The sequence below is a fragment of the Capsicum annuum genome, chromosome 4, assembly GCF_002878395.1.
Source record: "Capsicum annuum cultivar UCD-10X-F1 chromosome 4, UCD10Xv1.1, whole genome shotgun sequence".
Taxonomy (NCBI): domain Eukaryota; kingdom Viridiplantae; phylum Streptophyta; class Magnoliopsida; order Solanales; family Solanaceae; genus Capsicum; species Capsicum annuum.
In genome coordinates, this window is record NC_061114.1 from 146179176 (window position 1) to 146188966 (window position 9791).

Below are 9791 nucleotides of genomic sequence, written 5' to 3' on the forward strand. Positions count from 1 at the left end.
AAGAATCTTCCAGTAAAAACATAGATAAATGGGAACATGTATGCACTTCAATACTTCAATCACATGATAATATTATAAACTCAAAGTAAGAGAATTTGGGTATGAACCCTAATTACTATTTATATAATTTCAACTTTAAAACAAGTTTTGGGCACAAGGATGGAAGAAATTCCTTGTTCATAAACTCCACATACCTTAGATTTCTTGACTTGGTGAAGCAAACTTTGACTTTGGAGACTTAGGAGATGATCTTGAGGAAAACCCTAATCTTGCTCTTAAGAATGGAATGAAATCTTTTATTTTGTTTAATTGATGGAAGAGGGGAAAAATAATGCCCCTTTGGGGTTTAAATGTCATGGGTTGGTTTTACGAGTTGATTTTACGTCTCGTATGCTAGGGTACGACTGGTATTTGGGACTCGTAAACTTAGAAGCATTTAGGAGTATACACACCAATCAACATACGAGTTTAACATACGAATATTATCACCTACTAATGACTCTTAATCCCCCACTTGTATCTTGGACAGAATCTTTTATAGTCTACACTGATGTTCTTACGACTCGACTTCATATGACTCGTACCCTACCTGACAACTCCTAGGAGTTTAGTCGTACCTTTTATAGAAAGTCTACCATGCCATACTGTTGTGAGTATAAGTCTCACATATGACTGTATGTTGTTTATACGACTCAAGGAATGAGCTGTATGATGGACAGAAATCATTCTTAGATGGGCTATTACAATATCTCCCCGTTGGAAACATTCGTCCTCGAATGTGGCATCACTTATGAGTAGGAAAAAAGATCAATTACACCAACCACTTATAAATAAGCTTCCATCAATTTCAAGGGTCCAACCACACACAATATATGATACGACATAAGAATGCTGAAACAGACTTAAAGAGAAAGAGTTTTAGCTGAAAGATAACTATTTACCTTCGGTACGGACTGAGTTGGCAAAAAATAGATGAGGATATATGGAAATTATGCTTTCTTCCGCTTCCTATATGGACTCTTCAACCAATTGGCTTGTCCAAAGGACTTTTACAAATTCCACTTCCTTATTTCTTAGCCTTCGGACTTAACTAGTAAGTATCTCCACCGGTATCAGCTCATAAGTCAAGTTATCCTTGACCCCAATACTCTCTAGGGGAACTATTAAGGATGGATTTCCAATGCACTAATTGAGCATCAAAACATGAAATACTGGATGAACCGAAGCTAACTCTGATGGAAGATTCAATTCAGAAGCAACCTCTCTTACACGCTATACTATCTTGTAAGGGCCAAGAAATTGTTGACTCAACTTTACTTTATTTCTAAATCTAATTATTCCTTACATAAGAGACACCTTCAAGAATACCCAATCGCCTACTTCAAACTCAAGTTCTCTTCATCTCATATCAGCATATGACTTCTGATGACTCTTAGTAGTCTTCAACCTTTGTCTAATCAACTAAACCCTATTCATAGCCTTAAGAATATTTTGGCCCAATCAATACCTCTTCTTTAACCTCAAACCATCCTATGGGTAATCTACACCTACACCCATACAGTGCTTCAAATGGAGCCATCTGAATGCTAGCTTGATAACTGTTATTATAAGCAAACTTAATCAACAATAAGTGGTCAACCAAACTTCCTTCGAAATACAAACCACATTCCGTCAACATGTATTCTAGTTTATGAATTATTTGTTCAGCCTGACCATTGCTCTGCAAATTAAAAGCAGTGCTAAGCTTGACTTTGTACCCAGGACTTTCTAAAAAGATTACCAAAACTGCAAAGTGAACTACTTGCCTCTGTCTGAAATGATGGATAAAGGGATCACATGAATTCTTTCTAACTCACGGATATACATTCAAGCATTATCCTCCACAGTATCTAAAGTCATGAGAGGTAGAAAATAGGATGAATTAGTCCTTCGATCTACTATAACAGAAATTGAGTCATGCTGACGTCTTGAATGAGAAAAACGCATAAAAAATCCCTTTTCATTACTTCTCATTTAAAAGTAGGGATACTAATGTTTTGTATCATACCTCCCACTCTGGTGTTTAACGTTGACTTGTTGGCAATTGGAATATTTTGCCACAAACTCTGCTATGTCTCCTTTTATATCATTCTACCTATAAATTTCACGCAGGTCTCAATACATCTTAGTAGTACCTAGATAAATGGAATAGCTTGACCCATGAGCCTCGGCTAATTTCTCTCAACTTTTCAACATTGGAACAAAAATTCTACCCTGATATCAAAGTAAACAATCTCCCCTTTGGGAGAAGACCTCAACTTTCTACTGTTGGACTTCTTCCAATGTCTGTCTAAGTATTGGATCACTTTGCATTTTCTATTTCACTTCCACTACCAAAGATGATTCGAAACCATTATTTACTACTACTTCCTTATCATTAGTGGCAATCAAATGGATTTAGAAATGGCCTAATCTGTGTACCTCTTTGGCCAATTTTTGCCCTTTCTCTTTCACATGAGTGCATCAGACATCACATTGGCCTTACTTGAATGATAGACCATGCTCATGTCATAGTCCTTAAATAAATCCAACCACCTTCTCAGATAAAGATTCAACTTCTACTGAGTAAATACGTACTGAAGACCTATAAAAATATCAACATGTACACCCTAAAGGTAATGCCTCCAAATTTTCAAAGCAAACACTATGGCTACTCACTCCAAGTTATGAGTTCAGTATTTCTTTTTATGATCGTTGATTTTCCTAGAATCATAGGCTATCACTCTCCCATTCTACATCAACACACAATCCAACCCTACTCTTAAAGAATCATAATACACAACAAATCCATCTAACCCTTCTGGCAAAGTTAACACCGGAGCCGAAGTAAATCTATCCTTCAACTCCTAGAAACTCTTTATCTATCCTTCAACTCCTAGAAACTCTTCTTACACTTATCTAACCACATAAACTTCACTCTCTTTTGGGTCAGATTAGTTAATGGTGCAGCTATAGAGACCCTTCAACAAATATTTTGTAGTACCCATACAATTCTAAAAATCTCCTGATATCGAATGGAGTGATGGGTCTAGGCTAGTTATTAACTGCATCAGTCTTTTGAGGATCTACAAGAATACCAGCCTCTAAAATAACATGCCCCAAGAAAATAACAAATTCCAACCAAAATTCATATTGACCAAACTTTACATACAATTGACAGTCCTTGAGGTTCTGCAGTACTATCCTCAAGTAATCTGCATGCTCTTCCTTACTTCAGGAATACACTAATATGTCATCTATAAAGACAATGACAAACATTTCTAAGTACTACTTAAAGACCCTGTTATTAAATCAATAAAGGTTTCAAGATCATTTGTTAGTACAAAAGACATAACCACAAACTAAAAATGGATGTACTTTATTTGGAAAGCTATTTTCAGAATGTCTTGCTCCCTAACTTTCAACTGATGATATCCAGATCTAAACTCAATCTTTGAGAACCACCTGACACCCTGGAGCTGATCAAACAAATCATAGATTCTAGGAATAGGATACTTATTCTTAATGGTGACCTTATTTAGTCATCTATAATCTATACAAGTTCTAAAAGTGACATCTTTCTTGCATATTAATAGGATTGAAGCACCCCATAGAGAAACACTAGGTCTGATAAGACCTTTATTTAAGATATCTTTAAGTTGTTCCTTTAACTCTTTAAGTCCGATGAGAGCCATATGGTATGGAAGAATGGAGATGGGTTGAGTATTAAGAAGAAGATCGATACAAAACTCTATTTCTCTATATAGAGGTAACCTAGAAGATCTTTAAGAAAAACATCCGAAAACACATTTACTACCTAAACTTACTTAATTGTCGGGACATTAGACTTAGTTTCTTTAACTCATACTAAATCATAAATAAATTCTTTTGATATTAACTTTTTGGCCTTATGATAAGAGATGAAATGACCCTTTGGAGATATAGAACTACCCTTCCACTCAAAAACTGCTTCATTAGGAAACTTCACCACACAGGTGCTACAATCTATCAATGCATAGCATGAATGGAGCCAATCTATTCCTAGAATGACATCGAAGTGTACTAACTTTAACTCTATTAGGTTTGATAATATAATATTATAGAGTAAAGTAATAGGACATTCCCTATAGATTCATTTGGCAATAACTGACTCACCCATTGAGGTGGAAAATATGAAATGCTAAAAAAAATTTTAGGACATAACCCAAAATTTATGGCTACCAGAGGGGTTACATAAGACAAACTTGATTTTGGATCTAACAACACATAAACATCAAGGTAAAAGTCACGAAGCATTCCAGTAAAAGCATCTGGTGAAACTTTTTGCTCCTGATGGGATGGTAACGCAAACAATGAACTCTAGCACTGATGGCCACTGGTACTGGAAGATACACCCCACAGAGAAACTGGGTAGCCTGGATGAGGATCTAAATTAGTAGCATGTTCCTGAGAATGAGTATATGTACTTTCCTGCTTAGTATATAGGCACTACTTGATTCTATGGACCATCTCACCATACCTATAGCAACCTCTTTTTCCCATTAAACGCTCACCAGGATGGGTTCTTCCTCATTTTGCATATGTTTGGAAGTTGGGCCTCCTAACTACACTATTCTGAGATCTGCAATTTAAAGTCCTTTCCCACTTCTCTTGCCTGGTTCTAGGAGTAGGAGCACTAGCTAAAGATGGTGCAAGCACTAATGAATGACCTAGAAACTGTGAATGGCTTCCCCCTCCTGACCTTGGCTGGCTAAACTCAAATTGTCCGGTCCTAGCTCTCTTATTCCTTTTTTCTCTTTCCTTCAACTTTTCGACCTTTATCAATTAAGCATGAGTATTAACCTAGAAATATCCAAATCTCCAATTAGTATGGAAGTTATACACTCTTTGTCTACCAAATCAGACACTCCAGTAAAACTTTGCTCATATGAGATCTAGAATCAGCTAACAACTTATGAGAATACTTAGACAATTGAGTGAACATAAGGCAGTACTCTTTCATCATCATAGAGCCCTACCTCAGGTTCATGAACTCCTTCACCTTAGCCTCACTTATCTCATGCAGAAAGAACCTATCCAGAAAAGTATTCTAAAATACCTGCCAACTCGTAGGGGCTGCATTCTCACCAATACCATCCTTTCACATTATGACCCAATCATAAGAAACATACTTTAACCTATAGGATGCCAACTCTACACTCTCTTCTTCAATAACATACATAACTTGAGTTATTTTGCTTACCTTATCAATAAATATCTGTGGGTCCTCATCTATCTTTGACCCACAGAACTATAATACCCCATGTTAATCATAGTTCAGTTCAGCTCATAGTGCATGAATAAAAGGCTTAAAACTAAAAATTTAGCTAAGTATTAGGGAATTAGCCTTATTTTTGCCTCATCACTTTGATGATTTTTAAAGATACCTTCCCAACCCTAAGATGTAAGTTTTTGAGTTCATTCATATTGTGGCTGGTAGTAGCATGTCTCGGGTAAGTTTTGGATTTTTTGGATGAGGATTGAGACACATTTGAATTTTATTTCCAGCAGCTCAATGAGATTGCATTGCATCATGGTGGAATAGCAATGGCATCATTGGCGCATCACAGTGATTGCCTAATCGGCAACCCACTTATGAATTTAAATTATAGAAGGGCAGTCTTGTCTTTTCCCAGCACCCCAATTCATAAAAACATGGGATTAAACTATTGATAGGTCATTATATGCCTAAATTTCCTAATTTCTCTCTCAAATAAACCCTAACATTTCCCCAGATTCATCAAGCTAAATCATCTTTCTTTCAAGAATACCAAGAACTCAAGTTTCCCAATCTAAGAAAGCTTTCAAGATTGTGTTTCTTCTTTTAAGATTTAAGTATTAAAGGTATGTGTGATTTCATCCATGGTTTCCTTTCACCATGGAATCCAATAATCCTCTTTTAATGTTAGATTATGAGTTTTCCATGTTTTAAATGAATTATCCCATTAATTACTTGTTATCTTGATTTCAAGTTAAGATTTCAATTGTTCTTCAAGTGGAATGAATTATAGTATGTTATGGATGTAGAAGTTCACATGTTATGTTCATGCAATTTAGGATAAATTCTTAAATTATGGTTTTTGGTCATCCAATCATGATATCTCATCATGTTTAAAAACATCCCTATATTAAAGTCTTAATCCCTATGTTTTGGATGAAATGCTAAAGAGAATGATTTTGTAAAATGATTTATTCATTATGGTTTTGAAATTTTTGCATGCCTTTATTATTATTTTCATTCAGTGTTGGGGGTTACGAATACTCGAAACTTATCTAATTACCTAGTCTTCAAAATCTTCAAAATGGTTTTAGATAAACCATAAAAATTATCATTTCAGCCAGTTATCTTAGTCAGTTAAGCTCAGTTTAGTTTAGAAGTTAGTGTCTTTCAATTGGGAGTAGAATTTTCCACTGAGAAAATATAGTATGGCGGCTTCTCCATCAGTTAGGAAAAGTCGTTAGTAGCAGTCCTTGTATTCCAAAACCACATCACCAGCGTGGGTTATGAGGAGTCACCCGTTATTTTAGGCTTGAGTACCTCCCGTGGTTCACCTGTCATTTAGGATTGACTCTTCCCAGGGATCACCCATCAGTTTAGTATTGATTCCCTGGTTCTTCAGTAGCTTAGTTGATCCACATAGTCATAGTTAGTACCCGTGGCATGGTACTGACACCCTTCTAACTGGAGTCACAGGTTGGACCCCAATCAACTTAAAATAGGGCATGTCAGTTATATGATACCTCTCACAGTCTTAGTTTAGTAGTTAGTGTTGTATTCAGTGCAAGTTGTTTGACCAAGGTATACAAACTATGAGTTATTCTTTTATTAGTTTTTAGTTTTACAGATGATTTTAAAAACATTATATTCTTGGTCTTTCACTTTCAGTGTTTTAATTTAAAGACTATTTCAAAATCATCCATTCTCAAATTTTATTGTTTTCACGCCATCATATAGTAGTTATATCATTTTATTTAGTCATTCTTTATTTTATATGCATAAACCTTTGAATTTCAGTCTAACCTGATCATCCATACCAGTACATTCAAAGTACTTATCACATACTCATTTTTTGCGCTATGATGTCATATATCATAGGTTTGGATAATTAGTTTCCCAATCGAGCCTAGACAGGATCAGTTAGTGAGCATCGGCAGTAGTGGTGAGTCCTTATTCTTCGAGGATGAGTTTATCTTTATTTATCTAAGTTAATAGTTCTATCATATGGCCAGTAAGAGTTAGTTGGGGGTTTGTCCCATCAACTACACAATAGTCGATTTTAGAGGCTTTTAAATATTCAAACAGTTAGTCAATTTATTAGTTGTTTTTCAGTACTTTCAGTATATTTTTAGATGTTCAGATTTATGATTCAGTGTTGTTTGCAATAACTAAAACATTATGGCATTTTCAGCTATTTTCCACAAATGTCTTTATTATCAGTATATTATTTAGTGCTCGCAGCAGGTACCAGCTCATGGGTTAGCTTATAATCACTTGAGACCTTAAGTACTGTTTAGCCTATGGGGTGTATTTTTGGGGATTTAAAAACTTAGTATCAGAACATAAGGTTTTAAAGTATTGTAGGAAGTCTAAAATTAGCGTTTAATAGAGTCTTGTACATATATGTGAAACGAGCGAAACTTATGGATAGGAGGCTACAAGAAGTTTTAGGAAAAGTTTCCCTTATTTTAGTATTCATGTTGTGTGAATGAGCATGAGCTTTATTTAATTCTCTTTATAATTCATTCTTTCTTCCATTTATAGAAATGCCTCCCAGAAAGACTAACAAAAAAAATAGAAATCAACCCGTAGCTCTGCCTATTCAGGAAATTCCCCTGAAAGAGCATGTCTCTCATGCCGCATTCAGTGTTGTATTCACAAACATATCCCACTCAGTAGTACCTTAGAACAATCATAAAGACATTGTTCCAGCCAATCTAGTGTCTAATACAGCCGTCACTAAGATTCAGGATTTCACTCGTAAGAATCCCCTTAAGTTTTTGGGATCTAACTCTAATGAGTATCCATAGGAGTTCCTTGACGTAGTTCAAAAGGTGACCGATATTATAGGTGTTACATCTAGTGAGGGTGCAGATTTTGTTGCTTACCAGTTACAAGACATAGCCCACACCTAGTTTAAGTAGTGGAAGGAGAATAGAGACACAGATGCAGGGCCTATTGAGTTGGAGGAGCTTGCTATAGCCATTTCAGATAGATTCTTTCCCTTAGAGTTGAGGTAAGCTAAGGTGTTGGAGTTTATTAATTTGAAGTAGGGAAATATGAGTGTAAAAGAGTATTCGCTTAAGTTTACTCAGCTGGCGAGGTATGCTCCTCATGTGGTGTCTAATAACCGATCTTGAATGAGTAAGTTAGTATATTGCATATCTAATAGTATGGTCAAGGAGTATAGGACTGTGATGTTGATTAAGGAGATGGACATATCTAGACTTATGGTCCTTTCTCAACAGATTAAGGAGTAGAAGTTTAAGGAGAGAGAGAAGGAGAATAAGAGAGCCAGGAACGGGTAGCTTCAATTTATCTCAGTCAAAGTCAATGGGTGGTAATTGTTCTTAGTTTTTATAGAAGTATTCATCCCCAGCTCCATCTCCAGCTAGTGTATAAGTACCAAACTTTAGGAATGACAATCAGGATAGAGCACCAGGATCTAAGCCCCAGGGTAGTGTGAACAGTGGATGCACTAATCCTCTTTGCCAAAATTATGCTATAAATCATAAGGGTGTAAGACCCTCCAATCTTCTCTCATAGACTGAGCCTTATAGCGTGTTCAGTAAAGTGTTAATCTAGCCCTAAAAGGTTGAGAAGTGTCTTCCCAAGTGAGAAGTATTTTAAACCGTGTAGAACTTCCCTAATATTGAATAAGATTTTCGTCGATACCAAATTAACCCAAATCTGACACTCGGGCAAAGAGTTAGAGATATTTTACTAAGGCAGTGTACCACCTGGCACTTTAGCGCATTGCGGAATCAGCCAAAATGGTAATCGTCAAAATCTAGTGAGCCTCCATGATTTTGGCACATCGCGCTAAGGCTTAATTTTAGAATTGTCAATTTCCAGTGCACCAACGCGATTCCACCACATTGCAGTGCCTTTCCATTTAACAACCAAGGTGGCAATGCGATTTCCACCATGTTGCGCCATCAAGCAGTTTCCCGATTGTCCAATTTCTAATGAGATAGCACCATTATGGCATGTTACGCCAGCATGTAAAATCAAGATTTTTTCAGTTTAATTCTAGGGTGAAAAGGGTATTTTTCCTAACCCTTATATTTACTCTGTAACATGGGATTTGGCCTTATTTCACCCAAAATATCATTATTTTCTCCAAAAATTGTTCAAGAACAAGAGCAAGGGTTTAAAAATTAAAACCCTTCCTTCTTCTTCAAGAGAAATCAAGAAATCAAGAATCTCTCCATGGGCTTTCAAGAAAGAGTTTCTCTAAGGTATGTAGATGTTGATTATTGGGTCCCTTTTATCCTAGAAGCTCAAGAACCCTTTTTCAAAAAAAATTCAAAGATTGTATGTTTATGAGTTTTCATGATTCATGTGAGTTGAAATTGATGTTCATGCTATTATTGAGTTGTGATTCATATTTGTTTACAAGATTTTCAAGCTTTGACACTAGTATGTAATATTCATGTGATGTTCATGATAAAACCTCTTCAAGTTGCTAGTTAAGTGATGTGTTCATGTCAATTAAGTGAAGGAAAGTGTTGAA